Here is a 12744-nt window from a genome sequence, read left to right on the forward strand (position 1 = left end):
AGAGAAGAGGGATTACCCACACTGTTAGCACAGCACAGAGGAATAAAAGGTCTCAATCCAGCAACACTCAAAAGTTTTCAGCAGTCTCCTGGCCAGTGACTTTAATTCCTTTTCAGTCACAAGCCACAATAAGAAATACTAGGACTATATGCTACGCTATGAGGTAGTCATAGTAGTTCTTATTGTAGCGTGTGACCAAAAAGAGCCACCTGTCGTACTCAGGAGAACTAGCCCTGCCCCCTCACTGGCTGTAGCATTCTGGAGAGCAGGCCCTGCTCCTTGTCTGGGCAACACAGTGGAGCTGGCCCTGATGGCAAAGGCACTTGTGAACCAAACCCCTCATGGGCTTCTGCACCTAGGACACTGGGCCCCACACTGTGACTGCCAACCCAGTGGAGCTGGAACTGAAGGGGTGGGTGTGGGTGAGCCTGTGCCAAGGGGATAAGAGTGTGGAAGAGCTGACCCCGCCTCCTGCCATTGGAAGCACTGGGTGGCCTAGGCAGAGCAGTACTGTAGGTCACCCTGGTGATACAGACCAGCTCAACTACCACCCAGGCCCAGATCCAGGGCTCTGAGTTGACCCATCCCCAAATCTATATCATCTGCAAAGAGTTAGGACTCATGAAAGGGCCAATCCTGCTGACTTAAATCTGCAGGGTCTCCATGACACAGGTCAATAACAGGATAACTGGGAGGCAACCAAGTGAGAATCTAGTATTGATGGTGTCACAGAAGCCAGAGGACTTGAACCAGACTAATGACTCATTGCAATGAACATTTGTAAGTGAAAATGTGTAGACAGAGGGATATACTGTAGGATACTGTTACACACTACAGTTTCCACAAATACTGCTTTCTATGCTTTGTGTGTGTGTGTGTGTGTGTATGTTCTTTCAGTGGGAGGTTGCAAGGGTGAAGGACAGATATGAGGGGATGGGAGATGAGGTGGATTGGTCTGCATAATTTGAAACTCACAAAGAATCAATAAAAAGTTAAAAAAGAAAAGAAAAGAAATACTATGAATTACTACAGTAATCCAGTGTCTGCATGCCTATGGGCACAGATGTACATTAACACCACACAAATGCATACATACTTGTGTATGTACTTATGTACATATACATACACACAAGAATACACATGCACACAAACCAACATGCAAATGTTAACACATGCACATGCATAAAACTGAAGTGAGCATGCTTATCATCTTATTGTATTTGTTCAAACACATTGGCCGTTGTATTTGCCATCTCAGAAAGTTTAGAAAACTTTCTACAGAGTGCACAGCTAGCAGAAGGTTGAAATTTCATCCATCTTGGTTCTGTCCTCCCACAATGCTCACGTCTTTTTTGCCATGTCCATGGTAGCCTCCCTCATCTCCTTCTTCATCTTTTTCAGAAGCTAAGCCTCAAGTCTTCTCTTCAGTCTAGCAGGCCACTGTGTAGTATTAGGATACTGCCAGGGCTGATTTCCTGAGACTTCCTGAGGGCTTAAATGGCCACCCTGTTGTTCCATAGACCTTCCTGGCTAAAGAATAGTGGGCCTCTCTCTCCTCAAGCCAAGCACAATTACAGTACCTGTTAGTGTTCTTGTAGGAAAGAGTAACTTAGCTTTTAATTCAGACTTCACAACTCTTGGCAAAGCTGAAAGTTAAGGCAGGGACGAAGCTATGAAACTTAAGCAATAACTTAATACAACAAGCCATAAAATTTTATTTAAAGATTTATTTCTGAGATTCCAAGTGGACCTGCAGAAGAACATTCAGATGTTCTGCGTGAAAACTCTCTAGATAATATTAGCTGTTAATTTTCAACCCTTGCTAAAGCACAGGCTAGGAGGTAATGACTCAGACGCTGAATGGTGCCTTATGCCACCAGGCTACCTGGGAGAGAGCTAAAGGATCTCTGAACCTGGAATCTAGTTCTGGCATGCCACTAGCCTGGTGAACTCCTTCTTATGCTTCACCTTCAGAGAGGAGAAGTGGTGCAGAGACTATATGTGTCTTCCATAGTCACAGGAAAGTTTAAGTTATCAAAATCAAAAAGACAACTTTCGTCTTTCAGTATCTTTTCTTTACTTTTTGACTGTTTCACACATGTAAAAAAACATGTCTTTGCCATACACATACCCGATTCTATTCTCCACATTCCCACCAGAGAGGGCCGGACATATCCCCCTCCCACCTCCTTGTCCTCTGTAATGCACTCAGTCCAATCAGTGCTGTCTGTGGGATGCTGTCTGATCTTGTTGGCTTGATCTCATGCAGTATAGCCACATCTGGAGTGAGTTCATGAGAGTAATGGCATTTAACAGCACTTCTCCCCGTCTTCCAGCTCTGACATTCCTTATGGCTCCTCTGCCATGATGATGTTCATGGAGCCTTGGTGGTGGTGATACTAGGGTTAATATATATGTCCCAGGTAGGACTAAGCACTCAATGGTCACTTATTTCTCACAAGTTTGACCAATTATGAATCTCTGCATTAACTGCTGTCCACTGGAGAAACAAGCTCCTCTGGCCAGTTCAGAGAAACATTAATATGTGAGTTTGGTGGTTTCAGTGAGCAATGTCCTTACAGGCTTGAGTATTTTAACACTTGGTTTTGAATTGGTGGTGATGTTTGGCAGGTAGTGCAGCCTGGCTGGAGAAACTAGGCCACTCAGAGTGGACTTTGAAAGTCTATAGACTTGCCCCCACTTATAGTTGGCTCTCTGCTTCCTGTATGTGGTTGAAGATTTGAGCACTCAGCCTCCTCCTGTGGCTACCTGCTACTATGCCTTCCCTACCATTTATAGTCTCTTGCTCTGGAACTGTAAGTGAAAATAAATTCTCTCTTCCCTAAGTTGCCTTTGTCTGTGATGTTTTATCACTTTAGCACCAGAAAAGGATAGACATGAATATTTAAAAGGCAGTTTTACAATATGTTCATTTAGTAAAACTACAGGAGTGAGTCTCCCACTAGGACCTATGGCATCTCCAAGATGGGTTTTTCATCAGTTTTATAGTACCAGGCATGAAATACCTCCTATGTAGAAGGGCTCAAATCCCACCAGAAGTTAGTTAGTTACCACCTCTTTGACATAACCTTCATTGGCACATCTTTCCTAGAACATTGGTATTATAGCCCTTAGGGTTCACTACTAGGAAATAGCATAATGACGTTTCTCCACCAGTGGCTCACATAGCACCTCTGACCTTCTGAAAGCTGGCCAGCAGGAAGGAAGTTTTGAAATCAGTTCTAGCTTGATTTCTCTATATCCTACAATCAAAGTGTGGGGGGAAAAAAGGAGGAGGAAAAGGAGAAGGAGGAGGAAGAGGAGGAGGAATTTATTCACTAGGAAACAAAAACTCTCCTTTTTAAAAGATCTTCATAAACTATTATATGTCTCTCTAGAAGAAAAAGACAGTCAAAATCAGATGTTTGTCAACTGTAGAAGAATTTTAATCTGGCAACATGGCTGCTCCAGCAAGAAATCACATCCAAAGATATAATCCAGACAGAGTGCTGACACACCTCGTATTACAATATGGTCTGGCTGGAATATAGACACACCCTTAGTATACACTTTAATCCCTAACAATGAAATGTAGATTAGTGTGTAGGCGGATGCAGCCATGTTTGAAGGTGACTTCTAATTGAGGAGTAGACAATGTGATGAATCAGAGAAAGATTTGACAAAAATGAATGCTCACAGTCATCTATTGGATGGAACACAGGGCCCCCAATGGAGGAGCTAGAGAAAGTACCCAAAGAGCTGAAGGGGTCTGCAACCCTATAGGTGGAACAACAATATGAACTAACCCGTACCCCCAGAGCTCATGTCTCTAGCTGCATACATAGCAGAAGATGGCCTAATTGGCCATCATTAGGAAGAAAGGCCCCTTGATCTTGCAAACTTTATATGTCCCAGTACAGGGGAACACCAGGGTCAAGAAGTGGGAGTGGGTGGGTAGGGGAGCAGGGCGTGGGGAGGGTATAGGGGACTTTTTGGATAGCATTTGAAATCTAAATGAAGAAAATATCTAATAAAAAATTGAAAAAAACAGAAAGATTTGACAGAATGAGTCAGAGATAGAATATGCCCAACTCTCGTGAGAACGGAAAGGAAAGAGAGGATACTTGAAGAACAGTGCGGGAGAGAGAATTCAATTCAGTTTAGTTCAATTCAGAGCAGTTCAGTTAGTGGAGTTCAGAAGCAGTCTTTCCAAATAGAGCAATTCAGTCAGAAGCCAAAAGAAGCCATTTTGAATCAGTCCTTGGAGATGAGTTTGAGCCAGACATATGAGTTGAGCCAGCCATCCAGAGCTCAGAAAGAGCTAGAAAGATTGAGTTTATTCAGTAGTAAGTCTCAGAGGCTGAAACACATAAAGCCTAGGTTAGCAGACAGAGGCTAGAAGCTGAAGCCTTTGCAGTCCAGGCTTGCAGAAGATTAGATTATAGAGACTAGAAGCTTCCAGGCCTAGGGATACTTCATAGTTTCATAGAAATGCCCTGGGCTCAGGCCAAGCCATGTGTTTGCACAGCTTGGTTACAGCCTTCATCCCATCACTTCAGCAGAAGAAATAAAAGTGATGTTTCCATTTACAGCCAAGGAAACTCATGCTGTAAAGTGTCACAGAGCACTTCCTGGAGAAGACTGTTGTCATAGCATCATTTCTTTCCTCCAGCCTCCTACTGATTCACTCAGATGCCCTAAAAACATTACTATACTCCTGAGGAAATGAGAAGTCAGTATCTCATTGACAAGAGTAATACAGCATGCTACTTGATGGGGTTAAAGCTATTTGTTTAAAGGTGATTTAGATTCTAATTTAGAGAGACAATGTGTGTCCCCAAAAAACTGTGCACTCTGACAGAGCAGAAACAAGCCTGAGCAGCCAGCAGCTCTGCATGACATTTATGAGAATATAGCCTGGCACATAGTAGGCATATAACTTTCAAATGAGAGATGCAGATGGTTTCTGGCTGAAAACTACTGGGGAGTGCCATGGAACAAGACACAGCAGCAAGATGGCCTGGTATAATGTCCTTGAGGTAAATGTATGGTCTTTGGTTTCTTTTATTAAAAGAACTTAAAAATAATGGAACAGTTATAAATCATTATGCTAGCTTCCATTCGCCATACTCACTTTCTTCTCACAGGCAGAGAAGAGAGATCTTTAAAAGGCCCACCAAAGAATCACCAGAAAGTGTGTGTCTTAGCTGCCTTAAGCCATGGAAGAAATGCCCTTGAAATAAATGGGAAAATACATGGAAGACATGAGCATCCAAGTGCCTCCTTATGCTATCAGCTATGGTTGTCTGCACCTCAAGTACACTGCCTGAAAGACCCACCGGGGTTGGGAGGGGTGGTTAACAGAGCAGAGCTAGCCAATGAGAAACAAGGTTTACTTTAAAAAAAAATCTAAGAGGTTAAGAAAGTAGAGAGCTGAAAGTGGGGTAGAGGGCAAGAGAAAGACATCCTTAAAACAGAACTTCCAGAAATGGGATAAAGATGAGAGAACTGAGTGATAGCCTGGAAATTTGCTAATAATAAGAAGCCTGTTTCCCTGGAGGGAGCCCATCCCAGCAGGGTGCTCTGGACCACTATTGAAATACTGTTTCCTAGAGGGCCAGTTCATCCCTCAGCTCATTTCAATGACAATGCGCATTGCTGGCTGAGTGCTAGAAGACATGAAGGGCATCTTTTATTTTCCTAAGAGGAAATTGAACCTGTGCTTTGTGAGGCCTTAGCATATGCCTGTGCATGAAAATATGAGCCCATGTCTTTTGAAGAGAAACAGAAATATGCTGCCCTTGTGACAGAGAAGCGTCCAAGAACAAAGACATATACTCCTGCATGCAATCTCTACCCTAAGGATTCTTTGTTGTGATACATTTTATGACCAACTTTAAAGACATTGACCTGTTGCTCTCGTTCTGGTTTTTATTGGCTGCATCCTACTTACATAAGAAAAAGTCCCTTGGGGGGAAAAATCAGGATTTTCCTTTAAAACAAATACTGTGCACAACACCCCAGATTCCTACCAGTCTCTGCTGTGTTTGCTTTCATTGCTCTGAGTGTGTAAAAATAAAAAGAACAAGAAAATGGCATCGCTAAAGGAAGCTAGGAGTGATGTGTGAGGGTCCCACCCACATGTTGCCCCATGAGTGGAATTAGAGAGCTGATCCACAAAGACACTTGAAGTCGCCTCACCAGATGCCCTCCACTTGACTGGAAGCTGGGTGACTCTATAAAGTTACTTTCCCAGTGAACGGAATTTCTAATTAACACTGAAAATGCATGGTAGCTAAGTTTGTGGTGAAGACAGGCCATCTCCTCATTCTTCTTAGCTGGAGCCAAATTAAACTGTGAAAGGGGGACAGGATAATTGCTCACGGTGGGGCATGGTGTTTTCTCCTGCACAAACATATAATTAGGCTGTCTTAACCTCTTGGTTCAGCAATAAACACCACTTCAGAGACTAATTTACAGGCAAGAATCACAGAAGGCTGTGGAATAAAACACTCAGGGCTCCAGGCCTCCGCTCAGCTCAAGGAGAGCAGCTTCACTATTTCAAGTCAGCAAAAAAACCCTTCCACACTTACCACAAACTAAAACGAGATTGAAATAAGGGCTGTGCATTCAAAACATTGAACACACCAGCTAATAAAAAATACATTTGTGACTGGTCATAAAAGCAGAGAATGTAATTGGCTATGCCCTAGAAATATCTTTCACTTACAGTATTTGGGAAGACAGAGGCCTCCTTAATATTGACTTTGCTAACACGTCTACATTTTTCTGTCCACCATAATTATGCATCAGTCAGTGACACCTCGCCCTGTAGCTGCCAACAGTCACTGACTAGGGTGCTGGGAGGTGAGTTGGCTTCCTGGCAAGGACTGCTGGTGTGGGGCAAAAGGGAGGGGCCCACAGTCTTCCTGGTCCTGAAGGCCGAGGTAAGGAGCTTCTGAAGGGACATTGAGCTGTTCCTCCACTGTCTACTTGTTCCCAAAGTCCTCTTTAGACGTGAAACACAACACAGACCTTGCAAGGGAGGTCATAGAGAGTAGATCCACCTCTCTGTGGGAATTGTGTTTTCTTCAGACCAAAGCAGAGCTAGAGATGGAAAAGCTGTGTTGTGACAACGGTTGGATTTCAGCAACAGTGACAGGAGAGTGTGGGCTGTGGGCATGTTGGACATGATTCATGTGCTGTGAGAACTGGAGAAGGAATGGTCGGCAGAGACACACGAGGGAAACTCAGAGACACATCAGCGGGGTAAAAAGCCAAACATTCGAGCATACCATCTTATCCATATCCAAATCTGAGTTACTTGTAGATTATTTTCTTCTAGGTCCCCTCTCACGGTATAAAGACATAAAATAACTGACTGAGTCACACTTCCTCCCTCTTTCCGCAAGTAGTCCTCTGTTCAGGGTAAGTTTGTGTTGCTAAGTCTTTGGGACCTAGAGGTGCCTATTGTTAAGTAGTCTATCTAATCTTTATGGGATGAGTGGGTGAAAGAAAGAACAAATGAATGACCACCTTCCAACTGTAGTACCAACCCATGACCTAACCTTATATTTTCAAGATGAATGTAATGGTACCAGTGACCTTCTCAGGAAGTAAAGGAACTTTTATTGCTAGCCTGATGACTTGAATTTAATAACAGAACCAGAACCTATAGGGGAAAGAAAGAGTCAGCCACTATGAGCTGTCCTCTGACCTTTCACATGTGGGTGCACACACAGGAACACACACACACAGGAGTACACACACACACACACACACACACACACACACACTAACAATAAATAGTTTTTAAAAGATTAATGCAACCAAAAAAAATTCCACTTGGAAGTGATTTTATAAAGAAAAAATGATGCCAGGCAGTGATGGTATATACCTTTAATGCCAGCACTCAGGAGGTGGAGGCAAGCAGAGCTCTGTGAGTTCAGGGCCAAACTTGTCTATAGAGCAAGTTCCAGAACAGTCAGGGAGAAACTGTGTCAGAAAGAAAGAAAGAAAGAAAGAAAGAAAGAAAGAAAGAAAGAAAGAAAGAAAGAAAGAAAGAAAGAAAGAAAAGAAAGAAAAAAGAAAGAAAGAGAGAAGAGAAAAGAAAATGTCCTTAAGCAAATATTGCCTAAACAAATGTTACTATATTTTAAAATAGTATTGATTAAGAAAAACAATAAGCTATATTTACTTTGAGAATAGTGATTTATCTCTCAAGCACCAATTTTTACAAAATAAACTGGGCAATCTTCAACTATAGACAGTAGCCTTTCATTTTCTTATAACATTAAACTGAGCTTGCTATGCCAATAAGGGTGTTTATTTTTGTATCTTCAATTTTAGAGAGGAACAGTGACTCAGCACTTGAATGGCAAGAGGAAAGGGAAAAAAAGTAAATGATGTCAAATATCGAATTACTTCGACTGCCCCCTGCTCGTGTTATTAGAAGAGGTTTTAAAAGCTGAGATCTTCTTTCAAAATCTCAGCGGTGACTTTATAAATACGTGGTCATGCACGTGACTACAAAACTCCAGTTGTGATCCTCAAGAGAAGTATAGCTGTGACTGAGATCTTATAATTTTTCAGATCCTGCCCGCAGTGCAGGAAATGCTGCTTAAACGCTGTGCTTGACTTCCTTACAGCGCTTCAGGGCCTGTTTAAGACTTAGGACTCTTCGTCTTTCAAACCAATTTTAAGTGACTGAACAGTAGTGACAGGATATGGTACTGAAACTGGAGGTTTTAATAAGAACATAATTCCATAATAATGAGATATCTGTGCTTTCAACATTATTACTGTTCCCTTTATTTATATTTTTAGTTAAATCTTACTTTAAATACTGGCAATACTGCAACCAATGAAGTTCATTCAAGGAGTAATTATTGCTATTGAAAAACAGTGAAATTGTGATGCTCATGTTCCATTTTCAAAAGGATGTATACATATATTATTAATTTAGATTTTGGGAGTTGTTTGGTTTTTTTTTTGGGGGGGTTGTTTGTTTGTTTTTTGTTTTTTGGGTTTTTTGTTTTTTGTTTTTTGGGGGTTTGTTTGTTTTTGGTTGGTTGGTTTTTGTTTTGAGAGGGGTTGGGCTTTTTCTGAGATACAGTTTGCAACTCACTCTGCAAACCAGAATGGCTTCAAATTTGTGGCCCTTCCCCTATACTGCCTCCCAATGATGGAATTACAATCAGTGGACACAATCATGACTGGCTAGATTTAGACTTCTTTTTAAGTCTGGCTGTTTTTAGACTTAAAAGAATGATAATGGACATGATTTTTAATAATTTTTGGCTGCTTGTAAGGAGATAAGGTCATTATATCCAATCTTGCTGGGCTTAAAGAAAAGCAGTTGTTAAATGAAATACAATAAGAATATTTAGAAACTTTAAGAACTAAGAATGGAAAGTAAGTTCCGTGAAAGGATGGATTAATCTGGGCTATCCAAGGTCAAACTGTAGCTAGAAGTAGTTGGACAGCCTAGGCCAGGGTTGTGTGTTTGAATGCTACATATACTGACCTTAGCATAGGGCTATGGTAAAGGAGAGGCCAGGAAGACATTTCAAAACTCCTGTCAAGAGTCATACTTGCCGCCTTGGGCGAAAACCAGCAACAGTTTGCAGGAGGAACAGAGCACCGCACATACTCTAATGGGGGGCAAGGGGGACACTTGTAACCATAACCACGGGCTTTCACAGATCTTTTCATTTCGGCTCCGGCTGGAGCTGAGGTGAGAGCTGCAGCCCGTAATGTCAAGGCAGGGAACGGTTGCCCTCAAATCAAACCCAAGGAGATTTTTCTATTGTGTAAGAAGAGGGGGAGAATTCATCAAGGTAAGAGGCAACTTGGTTTAATTATGGGTCTTTTAATGTCTTTTCATAATCAGTTAATAAATACCTAGACAATAAAATCGAATTTAAGCTTTTAATAGGCCACGTTGGCTTGAACCTAAACAACTGGAATTATCGGCTCCAAGCATTGTGCGACGAAGGGCTCCCTGTTCTGTGCCAGGAGAAACAAGGCTAGCCAAGGGTGTTTTTTCTCCGTGCCTCCCCATAATAAACGCTTGTAATATCCCCCCCCTTTCTGGCGAGTAGGACGCAGATCTTATTTATCACAGTGTGAGACACACCTGGCACATGGATCAGGAAACAGCTGTTTTACTTCATTTCTGTCATCACCTTCCAACAGATTTCTTTCACATTCCAATTTGGACCGGAGGACTCGACTTTTTCTCCATAAGTTCTCCATTAACAGATTCACAGCAGAAGGCGCCATTGGTCCGTTTCCTCTCACAGCAATTAATTACCCAGAGCGGCGTGTTTTGACTGAGAAGGCAGCAGGCTGCAAGTCACCAGCCTTTACACGCCTCTGTGAGCGACGTCTTCATCCTCAGCACCAGGCATTTTGCGCCTTCCGAAGTAGTGAGCCACTGTGCAAGACAGCTAGTTCCTCCTCGCCAGGCCAAGTCCATCCTAGGGCCAAGGATGCTGTCCCAGTGCTAAGCTCCACTCGCCTAGACTTCCTCCCAGGTTCGGCCAGATGAAAGGCACCTTTGCTTTCCGAATTAGTGAAGAGCCATCAGACTTGGTCTGAGGTCTGTGAGCTATGGCCCAATAAACCTTGAAAAGCTTGAATTACACTATAACCCACAAAAATTTTCAAATTAAAAAGGCATATTTAGAGGCCCCCCGCGGATAGTGATTTTATTTAGTTTAATTCCCTCTTGTGGCCAATTCTGTAGACACCCCTGAACACGGGCCTACACTCCCAGGGGAAGAAAAAGGAGGTTAGCTTCGGATCTGGGGGAGCAGAGGCAGTACATCATTCCTCAAACAGAGAGAAAGTATTTCCCCGGCTGTTCTGTGAGGAGCCGTCTTTCGAAATCAATGAAAATGTATGTAAGACAGAGTTTAAGTTCATTCCGCTTCAGTGTCCTAAAGTCATTTTTCAGAGTTTTTCCCCCAGCTTCTGCCTAATTCACCCTTAACGAATTGTCAAGTCGGAGAATTAAAGTTATAAATTTCTGCCCTGAGAACCCAGACTACACGTTCAGCTAGCTCCCTTCAATCATCTTCCCGTCTGAAGGACTTCTTTGGCTGCGCAGGCGCGGTTTGCGTTTGGTTTTTAATGAAGTGACTTGTACACCTCGTGAGCACTTTCTTATCTCCTCTTTACACAGAGCTCTGCTTGACCCAACAGACCCCTGCTCCCAAACTTGTTTCAAACTTCTCTCCATGCTCATGACTGCTCTCTCCATCAGAATTGCAAAACTTGCCCCGTTCTCATCTGGTGGCAAGCTCCGTGTGCACCATATGAGAAAGGAGTTAATAAAATGCACATTGGAAATATAAAACAAGGTCAGGGGCGACGGTTTGGCTGAAGGTCTTTCTTTAAATGTGGAAAACAAAAGAACAAGATTGTTTTAGCAGTTGCAGCTGTCAGGAATAGGCAGCCGAAGTCCCAGCTACCTGTTCACGGGACCCTCGGAACCACGGGTCGTCTCTCTAACCCAAGCCTCTCTCTGAAGGATTGGCGTCCCACTTTGGAAAGGCTAGGTGGAGACAGAAGGAAGTCCCCATTCTGCCCCTAAAAGGGCCACAGAGATTGAAGGAACAAAGCAGTGAATGAAATCAAAATCAAGCCGTGGGTGCTCGAGCCTGCACAAAACTCCAGGCCCCGGAACTGACTGGAAGTCCCCAGTAATGAATGGCGTTACTGTGTGTGCTGTGAAACCCACCCGGATCGGATGCTTGTAGGTAGTAGGTTTTTAAAAGTAAGTGCTTAAAACAAAAATTCTGCGGTTGGGTCCATCAGATGCCAACCGAACTGGAAGAAAGAAAACATTGTCAGCAAGCAACTGCTTGCCACATAAGACCTCGAGCATACCACTAGGCAGACTTGCTTTCCTATTGTACTGACTGGTTACTTTGGCAATACTTAAGAGTGGAAAGCGCACAGTGAAACTCCATCAGGAGAACGTTATCATTTTCAAATGAAGATGAAAGAGAAAGCACTTAATAACTATGTCAGAGTTGATGATAATAGCCCACAAGCCCATTAATATGTGAGCATAAATTGGTTTATCAGAGTAGCCATGGCCCAACAAAATAGAAGACTTCATAGCCTTGATAAAGGACAAGACCGGGTCATCCAAACAGGAAAAGAGGGGCTTGCAGAGACAGACTGTGAGTGGGGGCAGGAGAGCCATTAGGACCATCAAAGCATCCACAGGCACCACTCCAACCAGACACCACCTCACCCCTCTCTAGTTTGAGTAACTTTCCCCCTTGAACCTTGGCTTCCTTGTTTGTAGAAGAAAAAAATGATAATTTCAGTGAAAAATATCAGAGTACAGAGCATTTGGCTAACACCCACAAGGGAGCAAAAGGGAAATCTGAGATAGCCACACACGCTTGCACAGCTCCTGCCTGCTTCACCTTGGGTGAACCACCTCTCAGCATTGTGCACTGGAGATGAAGTTGTCTCAGGAAAAGGTCATCTTTTAGTGGGAGTTGCCTATACTAGTTAAGAAAAAAATCCAGGCCCATAGGAACTGAAACTCCACTCATGTAAGATAGATGAAATGTAGGAAGAACCTCCACCCTGCCTTTTCCCTATCTTGCATTTTGACCTTCCCAGGTCAGAACATATCCCAAGCATTCCCCACCACAGTTACTGCTCAGGTGTGAGCTCTGCAGCAGCAGCACACAGGAAACTGCTGTAAGTGCAGAGTTT

The sequence above is a fragment of the Mus musculus genome, chromosome 9 (genome assembly GCF_000001635.26).
Source record: "Mus musculus strain C57BL/6J chromosome 9, GRCm38.p6 C57BL/6J".
Taxonomy (NCBI): domain Eukaryota; kingdom Metazoa; phylum Chordata; class Mammalia; order Rodentia; family Muridae; genus Mus; species Mus musculus.